This window comes from Capsicum annuum, chromosome 11 (genome assembly GCF_002878395.1).
Source record: "Capsicum annuum cultivar UCD-10X-F1 chromosome 11, UCD10Xv1.1, whole genome shotgun sequence".
Lineage (NCBI taxonomy): Eukaryota > Viridiplantae > Streptophyta > Magnoliopsida > Solanales > Solanaceae > Capsicum > Capsicum annuum.
The window spans coordinates 43,636,629-43,650,888 of NC_061121.1; the positions used below are offsets into that span (position 1 = coordinate 43,636,629).

Sequence of the window (14,260 nt, forward strand, 5' to 3'; positions counted from 1 at the left end):
GCTGTGTTACTTTTGCAGGGGAGCTGTGTCTTGGAGATCTAGGTTACAAAAATGTATTGCTCTATCTACTACATAAGCTAAGCTTATTTCTACCGTTGAAGCTTGTAAACAATTGTTTTGGATGAACAGATTCTTGGGGGAACTTGATTGTGCTCAAGAGAGGTATATGCTTTATTGTGACAGTCAAAATGTTATACATCTTGGTAAGAACTCTACATTTCATGGTCGGTCTAAACACATTGATGTCGGGATATGTTGAATTCTAAGTTGCTTGAACTTTAGAACATTCATACGGATGATAATGATGCTGATATGATGGCTAAAGTTTTGCCAAGAGGGAAGTTTGAAGATTGTTGCATGATTGTCGGGATGGTAGTCTCCTCCACATAATCGGGAGGGGGAGAATTGTTGGGATATGGGCTTTTTCCCTTCCTATGTGGATAAATAAAGATCAATTTGGACCAACCCACTTTTGCCCATAGGCCCATTAATATGGGGCATATATATAGATCTTTTTAAGGTCTTATTCACCATCACAAAGAGAGTTTTCAGCAGCCAAAAGAGAGAAAATAGAGCAGATTTTTGCCCAAATTTCCAATTTCTGCTTTGTTTTATGTCCGATTGAGCTGAATTTTGGAAAGCTTATTTCTATTATCTCAATATTTGATTAGGAACTCACAGAGTTAGATTTGGTGGCCTTTAGCTCCTGTTTTTCATCCCTGAACAGCAGCTACATTTTTTATATATTTGCTCCTTTTTATTCTCTAGTTTTGGTGCTACCTTGTTGTGTTGTTGCTCATTGTTTGGCACTTGTTTGGTGGCCATTTTAGATAATAATACTTTAACTCTTGGTTATTATAGTGGAGGTTTTGATCCCGGGGTTTTTTACTCTTTACACCGAAGGGTTTTTCACGTAAATTTGGTGTCTTGTTATTCTTGTCTTATTGTATTTGTGTGATTGATTTATTTTCTGTGATATTACTTTGTTTTTCTTGTCTCCTCTTGGTTCAAATTGAAAGGGAAAGTTTAGACTTGGGTATTCTTCTGCTGCTACCCTATCGGGCACTTTAATAGTGCCCCTGCCTTTCCCAACAATCTCTACTTCTTGGAAAATAGAAACATGAAAGAAAATCCAAGAATCTCAAAAAAAAAAAAGGAGAATACCTTGGGTTGTTATATAGATATATCAAACAAAGGAATAGTATAACAAGTTTAGGGAAAATGCCACTGAATGTAGTTATATTTTCTCAGTGGTGTACCTTGATAATGAACTCGAAATCAGTATTTTGATAATCATCAACTTGTGTTTCTTTGATATCTGTAGTTGATTTGTCAACAAGTTTGTTGCAATTCTCCACCTCAATGGACTTTAGAGAAGACATTTCCCCGAGACAAGAAGGGATCTCCTTAGGATCTCGGCATCCATACAACCAATCGTTCAAGGTTTGGAAAGGCATCATCAACGACAATCCATTGAACAAAGTGACATAACCTTTGCAGCTTTAAGATTTTAAGTTGAGGGAACTCACCATTTTTAACATTCCATTCCTTGATATTGCCAAACTCAATGTAGTACAGTTAGAGTACTTGAAGGTTCCGAAGCTGACCGATTGTTGATAAGTTCAGACGTTCCAGGTAAAAGCCAGAAACTGTCAACTTTCTGAGATTTGGTGGAGATATGAAAAAGGGGATGTTCTTAGAGGAACCTTGTGCTTTATATATTTGTAGTGTCTCAAGTCATGTTAGAAATTTCAATGCATGGTGCCCACAACACATATTACCATTGACTTGGAAACTTAGTTTTCAAAGCTTAGGTGTTTTTTCCAACACCAATTCTGCATTTTTGACACAACAAAAGATAGGATCAAAAAAACTCTCCAAATTATAAATTTCTAAGGAGTGCTCACGTAATTTTTTGGTATCTACTTTGAACTCAGAAAAATTTGCAGATGTTTCAATTTAACCATCTCCAAAACTGTAATGGGTAGCGATAAAGCTTAGAATCTCCTTTTCTACATTTTAATATTAGAGTTTAAAATTTCCGAAGATTGGATATGGATTACGGAATTGAGCACTGATCAATTTCTGCGGAGAAATATCTTAAGTAAATTAGATGAGTTGGGAAAAATCAATAGCAATGTGGTGCTCCAAATCCAACACTTTTAGAAACTTGAAGTTCTGTAATATGTGTGAAATCGCCAAAGGGTATGATGATAAGCCACGAAAGGAGAAGTATGCTGCTCCATTCTTGAAAAGTAAAGATCCAACAAGTGAGCAAGACGAGCTCCAGTCAACAATATTATCCACATTACAGAAAGTCGGGCGACGTTGAGCGTGCTTCTTGTGAGATAAAGACTAGAAGAAGGATCGGCACTCTGATCCCTATGAATATATAATTTGCAAACACATAAGATTAAGCTTCAAATATAACTTGTATACTTGATCACTGTAAATATATAAATTTGTAAAATCCTGTCATTTATTTTCAAATATAACTTGATATAACACCCCGTATAATTCTTGGCTTGATTTAACTCTTAGTTGCATGCATGGGAAGTGTAGGACCTTAAATTTTTCAAAGTATTGGGAGACTTGGGCATATTTTAGACCTCTTAATTAACTTCGACGATTTTTAAATTGGTCTTTCCGACTTTGAAATGTAGATTTTTGAGTTGATTCATGTTCAGGGGTGTAAAGGGGATATCTCGGGGAAGTTTTGGATTTTTTGGACGAGGATTGGGTCGCATTTGGATTTCAATTCAAGAACCTCACTGCGTTTGCATCGTATAGTGGTGAGCATAGCGATGGGGAGTTCACCGCATCACGTGAAGGTGTTTTCATCCAGTTCTTGATTTATAATTTGAATGAATGTGTCACTATCTTTATCCTAGTGTGTGAAGTTCTTATTATGTGAAAAATGTTCATACAAATCACTTAGAGCAAAGTTGATCTAAGAGACTTTAATTCGTCCAAAGTTTGGTATTCAATTTTGCCAGAGTCAACTTTGAACGTGCATAACTTTTTATATATATGGAATTTTTCACCTCAAGACCCAACAAAGTGTAGATAATTGAATTAGTTTTCTAACAATACCAATTTCGCCTTAATCCAATACCCGAGCGGAAAGTTATGTTCATTTTTGTTAGAACCAGTAAACTACCGCGATTAGACCGCATCGCGGTGAGCCTGAAAAATGCAATTACGAGTTTAAAATTGCCTGAGGGGCAATTATGTCTTTTCCCCTCAATCCAATTTGTAAATCCACGACTTAAATGGCATTATTTGCCCATCTTCTCCAACTTTTCTCTCAAGGAAATCCTATCTCTTCTCCAAGAATAAGAAATCAAGCCTTTCAAATTCAAGATCCTCAAGAAAAGTGTCAAGATTAGGGTTGCATTCTTCCAACTAAGTAACCTAAGGTATGTAGGACTATTCTAAACCTCATGGGCTTATATTTACTGTTTTCAAACTAGTTTCAAAGATTATATATGCATACATACGAAATTGGTTTCAAGATCATTGATAGGCATGCATTGAAAATCCTATGTTTTGATGAAGTGTTGTGGACATTATGGTATGAAACCCTAAACTCGAAATATTTTTCGTGTGATCATGTGATATTTAGATTGTAAAGTTAAATGAGAGCATGGGATATGAAATTCTCTCTTTTACTATGAAATCCATTGATTTTACATGTTGTGAATTGATTATACGAATTGCTAAACGCTTGAGTCTGTTGACAAACTGTTATGTACAAATTGTACTGTCTTTATGAGATAATGACTTATTTACCCTTAAAAATGTGGAAACGGAAAGTGAAAAATAGGTGAGGGCGATGGAGCGAGCGTCGCAGGTTAATCGCGCACCCTCACTGCCTCTCTCACAAAAATAGCCATAACTTTTTGCTCGGGTATCAAATTAAGGCAAAATTGGTATAGTTGGAAAGCTTACTGAATTATATACAATTTGGTGGGTCTTGAGTGGTAAAATTTTACATTTATAAGAATTTATACATGGTCAAAGTAGACCCTTGTAGAATCGAATACCAAACTTTGAACGAATCAAAATATCTTAACTCAAATTTGTTCTAAGCGATTATTATGAACATTTTTCACTTCGAAATCACCTCACACACTAAGATAAAGATCATGATATGTGTATTCAAAATAAATTCATGGAATTAGAGTCAACATACGTAAGAAAAATGCTTCAAAGTCTAGCCCAAAAATATGGGGTGTTATAGTAAGAGTCACTTAGAGTAAAGCGAGCTAAGAGATTTTGAATCGGCCAAGTTTTGGTGTTTGATTTCCAAGAGTAATCTTTGAACGAGTATAACTTTATGTATATGTGGAATTTATTATTTTAAGACCCACCAAATTGTAGATAATCGAATTAGCTTTCCAATGATACCAATTTTGCCTTAATTCGATCCCCGAGCGAAAAGTTATGACCTTTTCGTGAGAGACAATAAGTTGTCGCGATAGACTCGCGTCGTGAGGTCTACTCCTTTATGGAGGTCGCGCCATGAGGGTCATTTACACGGGTAAAAGAGGACAAGGGCAGTTAGGCCCTTTTTCCCCAACCCAAGTCGTCCAAAACACAAATTGGAATTCCCAAAAAGGCAATATTTATCCCTTTCACTCTAAATTTCTCTCAAGAAACCCTCCTCCATTCCCAAGAACAAAATCCAAGTGTCATATGTCAAGAATCAAGAAATTAAGTTCCAAATTCAAAGTTCTCTATAAGGATTCTTTCAAGCAAGGTATGTGGGGTTATGAACAAGGTATCCTTTCACCCTTGTGCCCAAATTGCATGATTTTAATATTTTATTTAATTTTTTTGAGTTATGGTTCATATCCAAATATCTATATTCTTGAAGCATGTGATTATCATGAAACTTAAAGCATTTAGTATGTCAAGAAGTTCCTATGTTATGTTTTCAACTTACATGATTTAGATTATGAATGAGATTGCATTTTATTGATTTGTTATTGTTGAAGTATTTCAAGAATCATATTTAGCATGAAGTTTAGTTATGAATTGACATGAGTTTAAAGCATGAGTTTTAAGCCCTAAGTTTGAGTATTGAGATTTCAAGGAGATTGTATTTTTAAGCATATATTCGTATTTAAAGCAAGAATTGATCTTTTGATCCTCAGCAAAGATATGGAATCCATACATGTTAGTTTTGGTTACAGTTTAAAGTAAATGGATGCATAACTGGTTTTTATTATAAGCCCTTATGCGATTTTAAGGTGGATTCCCTACAATATAAGCATATAAGTAAGGGAGTAGTATTTAGCATATGTGTCCAAGGTCACGTGCCCTAGAACTACGAGCCAACATAGGTTCAACTTATTCCCAATATGGATGAAGTTATAGATAGTGATCACTTTGCTCAGGTCCTACTCCGTGGAAAGAGTAGGACGACTCTCCCTGGTATGAGCTTTTCCCAACGAGGAACAAGATGTTAGACACCATGATAGCTAACATGGTGTATGTCGGTTAGAAGAAACTCCCCAACCCAGAATAAAAGAAAAGCTCTTATAACTAAGTGTTGTGGCTCACAAAGTTTATCATTATGCTTTACTACTTATGTTATTATTTTGACAGCTTTATTTATTCAAGCTCAAGGTGAGCCATTTACATTTAGCATGCAGTATTTGAAAATCTATAAGTACATTGAGTTATTGTTTTACTTATGCATTCACCCCACATGCTCAATACATTCCAAAATTAATAATCTATACATACGTCTAGGTGGTACATTGTCTTATACTGTTGGTTCTGGTGCTCAGTTCCAGTAGCGTGATTGACCGCAAGCATCTCCACCTACATCCCGACAGTTGGTGAGTCCTCATAGTTTAAGGACATATTTATTTAGATTCTTCCAACTTTATGAAGTACTTTAATTAGTTATTTTTAGTTTAGTTCGAGTCAGCTGGGGGTTTGTCCGAGTGGCTCTCTAGTTCATAGTAGAGGCTTATCAGACTAGTTTTTATGTTTTAGAATGTGAAGCATTTATTTCCAAGACTAAGATATTCAGTTAAGACAGTAATTCAGTATTTCAAGATTCCTCATGTCTAGATTATCTTTATTTTGAGTTCCAAAGTTGTTAGAAGGATAAAAAGGGTTAGCTTAGGACTACTCATAGTCTTGAGCACCGTGTGATGTCTGGGGTACATTTTTAGGGTGTTACACCATGCCTGGTTTACTGTTTAACCTCTTTGATGATGCCAAAAGGGGGAATTAATGTGTAGCCTATATGTGGAGATATGTAGTATGTAGTCTGACAGGTGTGGGTTGAGGTACTGATGCAACTAAGCTGAAATTACTGTACAGTCTATGTGTTGATAAAGTAGGGGTTCTCTCATTTAGAGGGAACTTGTTGCTTATTGATAGGGGGAATAAGGTGTAGGATGCTTATATATTTATAAGCATTAGTGGTTAGGGAGAATTGGTTGGTCAAATTGGTCTGGCAAGTGGTCTTGTGGCTTATGTCGTGTTACTAAGGTGTAGGATTTGTTGTGTGGAAATTACTGAAGATGTGGAGTATGTTGAATTGCTTCTAGGGGTTTGCCATCATCAAAAAGGGAGAAATTGTTAAATCCTTAGTTTTGATGATTGATGAATTTGACCTATTCCCTAGAGTTTTTTTTGTTGACAAAAGCCACTACGCATTAGAGAACGGCTTGGTCTCACCTGTCACTATCACAGTCAACTACCACAGCTGACACATAGTACAAGAGTTGGTGAATAGTTGTTGCCACTTTTTTTCCTCAACCAATGGGATCTATCCTAGGTTTTCTTATGTCATGGTATATTTCTCATCTTCCTCAATAAGAAAACCAACACTTTCATATGCTTACAACTAAATATCTTTTTGAAGTGGTGAATTCAAAGATGGAAGTTGCAATAGGGAACTTATTGTTTATCGAGTTGAATTTTTATTTCCTTGTTGTAGTTAAGTCTTTGTATTTTATACTTAAATGCTTGCCTACATTTGATTATGATTGTCAGTAGGTTTTGGGGTGTAAACCTTCACTTTGTGATGATCTAAAGTTACGTGATTGTCTAAGCTAGAGTTAACTTGTGAAGTCCAGTTAGAGTTAGTTGGAGGTTGAAGTAGTAAAGTTACTGCTTGTGTTTCCTTGTAATAGAGATATTGCTAGGAAACAAATGATTAGAAGGTTAATCCTTGTAGTCTATATTCAAGAAGTTTGCTTGAATATAGTGGAGTTTGGGAATCCTAGAGGCAGGTCGTGATTTTTCTCCCTTAAGTAAGGAGTTTTCACCTAAAAACCTTGTGTCCTTTATTTTACTGTATTCCTGCTCTTCTTGTTTTATTTATCTCATTGTTCTTGCTGTGTAAGTATATCTGGGTACAGTTCCCTGAGTTGAGGAGAAACTCACCCCAACCCTTCAATTAAGAATTTATATTCTGAGATCTCTTTATTAAATTTGGATGAGGCTATCTCTGAAGCACGGATAAGAAGAATTATCATTTGTGGTTTAAAGACAGAATATATTCCCTTTGTGGCATCAATTCAGGATTGGTCTCAACAACCATCCTTGAAGAAATTTGAGAATTTGTTGTTGTCATAGGACTTACTACCAAAAATTGGTTGGTGAATTTGTCAAAGGAAGGAAAGAAAATGCTCATGTAGCTGATAAGAGAAACGTTAAAGAAAAAGTAAGAGATATGTCTCATTCTCGATTCAAAGGTAAAGAAAAAGCAAGAGATATGTCTCATTCTCAATTCTAAGGTGATTCAAGCTCGCATGAAAAGAAGGAAGAGTTTTTTTAACAATTATAGTATGAATCCTCTCAGATGTTATCGGTGAAGAAAAGCAGGACACATAAGAAGATATTGTCAAGCCACGGAGAGCAACATGACTCAAATTGAAAAAGTTGTTGAAGAAGAAAAAGGAGACTGGGGAAGATGCTTAGCAGCTGAGAGTCGAGCAATTGATGCCTTGGCTTCCATAAATTTGGAAAGAGATTGGATCAGATATAATACAATCCATCATGTGGAGAAGGAAGACACTAATAAGAAGCAAGAAAATTCTGAAGACATTCAGACAGATGACACAGTAGTTGCTATCAAGGAAATCAAAGAAGCAGATCCTGAAAATGACAATAAAAGTCTGGACGTGAAGGATATTGAAATGGATTCTGAGCAGACAGTGTCTGAAACTCTCTATGCCAGTGATGACTTCACCTGAGTCGAAAAGAATGTAATGAATTACACCAAACATGAAGGATTGAAAGAGTAACTTGTTCCATTGTTAAAGTATGAAATGTAGCTTGCAATGAATACAACAACTGACACACTATCTTCATAGAATTTATTAAAGAAAAATAAAGTGTGTAGCTGAAGCAATTGCGAATGTGGATCATGTCATTCATTTATTGTTACCTCTCTTCAATTTTCCTTCACCTACCTCTACCTCTCCTTATACCTATAACTACTAAACTCTCATACCTCCCCACGGGAGCATCTGTGCTCCTCTTTACATGTATAAATTATCTCAATCGTGCTTCTCGCATCTTATCCACTGAAGCCACTTCCAACTTGCTCTGTATATCTTTGTTCCTAGTCCTAGATCTCCCAGTGTGGATCACACATCCATCCAAGCATCCTCATCTTCGCTACATTCATCTTCTGAAAATGTGAATGAGCGCCATACTTGAGTAACCATCTCCAGCTCCAGCTCCAAAAATAATTTGATAGGCAGTTTTCCATGGATGACTGCAAAATTATGAGGGAATTTCCTAGTTAATTATTTACATTGATAAATACTAGGCTTTGCTATGTGTATCCATCTTTCATTGCTAAAAAACTCTTATTTTCCTAATTGAGGGTACTTCCATTTCAAGAATATTTATCTTTAATAAAATAGCATACTAAAGAAATAACAAGGCTTTATAATGTTGAAAACTAAAGGAATAGTTAGTACAAGGAAACTTTCTATAGTAACGAAGATGGATTTAATAGAGCTCTAAAATGAGACTAAATGTAGCTAAATTTTTATCAAGTGTACCTGTATTTTTCTTGGTAACGAGCTTGAAATCGACATTTTGATAATCTTCAACTTGTGTTTCTTTGATATTGGCTGACTTCTCAGCTGATTCACGGCAATACTCCACCTCCATGTACTTAAGAGAAGAGATTTCTCCAAAACAAGATGGGATCTCCTCAAGTTCTCCACAATCACATAAACCAACTGTTCAGCTTAGGAAAAGCATCGTCCGAGACAGTCCATTCTTTGAAAGCAAAAGAAATCTGTAGTTTCAAGACTTTGAGCTGAGGGAACTCGTCATCGCTCACTTTCCATTTTAGTTGTTGAAATATAACTTGTTCCATTTCGAATGCTTGAAGGCTCTGAAGCTCACAACCAATGTGTGACAAGTCTTCAAGATCCAGTCCAACATGATGTAGTGTCAATCTTTTGATTGATGCAGAGATGCATACAGGAATATGAATTAGTTGTCTACAAGAAATGTATAGTGTCTCAAGCTGTTCTGGAAACACTAACTGCTGACGGTTGCAAATAGTGAAATGGCACTTCAGTTCCAAAAGATTAGGTGTTTTTGTCAACATCAACTCCACATCCTCGATACAAGAAAAACATGGAGTGGAGAAAGTTCTCAATTATGAAGTTTTGAGGAGTCCTCATGTAATTCCTTTGCATTTTCTCTAGGGAATAAGAGGCAAGAGAAAATATGAAGATGTCGCAATCTGACCATCTTGCAAACTGTAGTGGGTACTGACATCATATCTAATCAATTTTTCAATATGAGAGTTTCGAGGCGCCAGAGGTTGGATATGGACGAATGGATTGAACCCTCATTACTTTCTACAGATAAATATCTCAAGTGAAGTAGATCAGCCGGGAAAGAATCAATAACAACTTTGTTCTCCAAATCCAACACTTAAAATTTGAAATTCTGTAAAATTCTAGAAATTGAAATTTTCTCAGATGTTGGATCATGCCAGAGAAGTACAGAGCCAACAAATGAACACGACGAGCTCCATTTTACAAGAGTGTCAATTTCACAAAAGGTCAACCGAGGTTGAACGTGCTGCTTGTCGGAGTATATACGGAAAGGACCAGCATTAGGATCCCTGTGAAAATATAAATTAGCCACATCATAACATCGATCTTCAAATAGTATAACTTGAAAACTTTATCAAAGTGAATTTATAAGATAGTAAATCATAACATTAATTTTTATAACTTGAAATGGATTGATCCAACAAATAAAGTATCGTTAATCGGTATATTGACATTTTGTCGATCTTAGGAAATTCTCCTCTGATGCTCTTTTCTTGCAGAACTCAAGCAATACATCATGGAGGAGACATTTTTCGACCTTGTCCATCTAAATAGGACCTTTTGGAAACCATTACTAGATTTCTTGCAATAAGATTCTTCAGGTAACCGTCTGCTATATCCTCCAAACTCTTGCCTTCACAACTTTTTACGAATCCTTCTGATATCCACAAACTCACTAACCGCAAAGCATTATCACCCTATCCTCTAAAAATGCTCCAAAATAAAGAAGCTAGCCTTAATATGACAGGGTAAATCCCGATAACTTTGTTCGCCAATGGCCTCAGAGTCTCTGTGAATGTAGAAGCCTAAAAGCATAGCCACATGTTTCCAACTCTCTTCTGTTCTCTCCATCTTTGCTAGAATACCATCCACCATAACAATGGAAAGAGGAAGCCCTCCACACTTTGCTGCCATGCATTTCCCAACTTCTTCAAGGGGAGGGAAGAAGCTTTCTTTACCAAACACTTTATATTGTAGTAATGTCCAACTTTCGTCAACATTAAAGATACAAAGAGGAATGGGTTCACTAACAGATTTAGCATACTCAGAAACTTGAAGATGTCATGTTGTTAAAATGATTCTGCTTCCATTATTGGCATCATGGAAGCAAGATCTCAGATCATCCCACGCACTAGCTTCCGACACATCATCAACAAGGATAAGATATCTTTTCGCCAGTAATGTTCTCCGAAGTTTATCTGCTGCATCAGCTTCACTAGAGAAATTTCCCCTCACACCAATAGCATCATGTAGAATGGTCAGTAGCAAATCCATGCGTATATACATTTGAGAAACACAACATTGTGCCCGGATATCAAAGTGAGAGATAACTGAATTTTCAGAATAGATTTTCTAGGCCAACGTCGTCTTACCAAGACCAGGCATTCCCACGATTGAGATAACATCTAGTTCTCGGCATCCTTTTAGTAGTTTGTTTCTTAGTTCTTTCATCACGTCCTCAAAGCTTATAATTTCTTCATTCATCCTCGTGGTTTTAGCCAATTGTGATGATATTTCAGCAGTGGCAGAATGCATGGTATCCTGTGGTACTAGGTTTAACATTCTCCTTTCCTGGATTTGTACCTCTGCCCTGGTAAGAGTAATCTCCTAAGTGATATCCGTGAGCCAAGCTCGAGACACCACTGAGGAACTTCTTTCCTAATGCAAGCATCAATTACATATTCCACCTCATATGCTTTGCCTATCAATTGTGTAGCCCACTGTTGAAGCCTCTCATGCTTGTTATGCCACTCTTTCATAACTTCCTCGAGAAAAGGTTGTGTGCTCCCAAGTTCATTCTGAATGATTTGAAGCTGGTTTACAATGGGAGCAAGTGAGTCTGAATAGCGGACTAGGAACTCCTTCAGATTGTTCAAAAGAAAATTAACATAGCCTAGACCAAGAATCCTTGAAAAATTAGATTGAAATGCCTTTCGAATGATAAGGTAGGTTATTTCCTTGATAGGCTGAATGTTGCTCGGAAGATCAAAAACAAGTGCTCGGTTCACAGCCTCCAATACTGTGTCTTCATTCTCTCACTTGATATAATATAACGAGTAAACTAGAAGTCCGGCATCAACAATAATTGTGTCCATATCTTGACAAGGAAATTCAAGATCTAGTACTGGCAAATGGATGAGATAGTCTCTTAATAGGTTTCGCATCTCCTGAAGGACTGTTGTTTGATCGCTCAAACCAACAATCTGGCAGGGATTACTGACGGTTGGTAGCTCCACCAAATTGTGTGTGAGAGTCTCCACGAAACCACTGCCAGCAGCATGCTCATTTCGTGATTGTACATTCGACTTTAAAGCTTGCAGAACATCAAAATAAATTTTGGGAATGCTCGGCTGAATGGACTTATTCTTCTTCTGCAGGAGATCAGCAAGCACAATATTCATTTCACTTGGATCCAAGCCTTGGATTTGGTTGCCATGGTTTGGCAAATACAACCACGCAACCATTGCTGCATGGCTGGCCACAATTAAAACGTGTGTGAAAAAAATATTTCTCATTTGAAGCTCGGTGCATTTCTTTGAAAGGAAGAGGAAAAAAAACCTTAGTAACTTCAACTCCTTTAAGACCTCTTTTATTTGGTCCCTGGGTTCCGGAACAAAAATCAATGATTGGGGATCTTCAGTCAGCAGTAGAATATTGAGATTCTCTTCTACAACATCGATGAAATATCGATGAATTTTATCTCAAAATCAGGGGTAGGAATATCGATATCATCATCCACCTTTTAGGCAGGAAATGGTATTTGGGGAAAGGAGTATTTTTCTCTGAATTCCAGCTGTCTTCCAAATTGCTCTTTGGCCTGAAAGATATTCTTGTATTTCTGTATCTTCATCCACACCATTACCCCACGACAAGTTTTCCTCTATTTTCCGATTGAAATCTAGGATTCTACAATCAGCTGTGACGGCAAAGCTTTGCAAACGAAGAAAAGCACACTGGAATTTTAACTCCCACAGATAGATTTCGAAATCTTCATTTAAAGCCATTACTATTAAGGCATGAGGAGTTTTGATGATAGATATGTGAATGAAACATGTTGAAGAAGCTGGTCCATTCAAGGTGAAATAGTCTAGCTGGCACGGGAGTTTGGATGATGTGATTCTGTGTTCAAGACAAGCATAGATAACATTGATTACATCAGAAGCTGAGTCAGATCAGACAAGAAGTCTTGAAGAAGTTAAGTTGATCAAGGAGTTCAGTAAGAAGAGGATTTAAAGTAAAAGAGTTCTAACAAATCTAGGAGAGGTGAGGCGGCAGCAAAAGGGAAAAGAGTTAACTGATAGAGTTCTACTAGAGAAAGAATTGAACATCAAAAAGGACTCTATCACAAGTTGGCTTAAAGACAACAAACGTGACTCAAATCCAGCACTCACGTACGCACTGAAAAGTTAATCAACAATCAGCATATCAGTTCACATACTTGAAGAAGAACCTAGTCTCTTACTTAGCAGGTCATAAACTGTGTAGCAGTTAGGTTCTTGTATTATAATGAGTCATTGATTCTAGTCTCAGTAATCTATAAACTGAGTTAGGAGTTGTTGTCTTCAAGTTTGGGAACTCAAAGATTTGGGAACACTTATCTTGGGAAGATTAGTGTTTTTGTAGTGATAAGAGTTAGAAGTTTTAATTTCTAGGTTATAAGAAGTCTTGTAATTTTGTTGATTATTGAGGCTCAAGTATTTTAGTGAAGTTGGGTTAAATCCTGTAGAGGTACAGGTCGTGGTTTTTTCACCTTTCTTGAGCCGGGTGTTTTCCACGTAAAAACACTATGTTCAGTTTACTTCTGTGAACCACGTTTACTTACTTGTTCCACAGATAGGCAATTACTAGGACGCGTACTCTAACAAGTGTTATCAGAGCGAGGTTGTCTTAAATAAAGCTATCACCTAAGAAAAGAATCAACATGATGAATTCCGCACCTCATACTGGTCACAGTAAAGGTCAGTCAACCACTAAACCTCTACTCTTTGATGGTTCTCACTTTATCTAGTGAAAAGCAAGGACGGAGGTGTTCATTCAAGGTGAAGACTATGAATTATGGGATAGGATACTGATGGTCCCACTATTCCAATAAAGACTGTTGACGGAGAACAAGTCAAGAAAGTAAGGAGTGAATTTACTTCTGATGACCTGTTGGCTTTAAAGAAAAATGCAAAGGCCAAAAACATCTTGGTTTGTGGTCTAGGACCGGCTGAGTATAACAGGGTATCCACCTGTACTACTGCTAAGCAAATTTGGGATTCACTGGTAAATGCTCATGAAGGTACTTCCCAAGTAAGAAAATTCAGGATTGCTCTCCTGTTTACTGAATATGAGGCATTCAAAATGAAGAAAAATGAAACACTTCATGAGATGATGACAAGGGTTACCACCTTAACAAATGAGTTGACTTCGTTAGGGAA

The 14,260-nt window shown here is 36.7% G+C and overlaps 1 pseudogene; it reads right to left on the reverse strand.

The window, feature by feature from the left end:
* Nucleotides 1-1,247: 1,247 nt before the first annotated feature.
* LOC107846617 lies at nt 1,248-12,699 on the reverse strand (annotated as a pseudogene).
* Between the last annotated feature and the right edge of the window lie 1,561 nt (nt 12,700-14,260).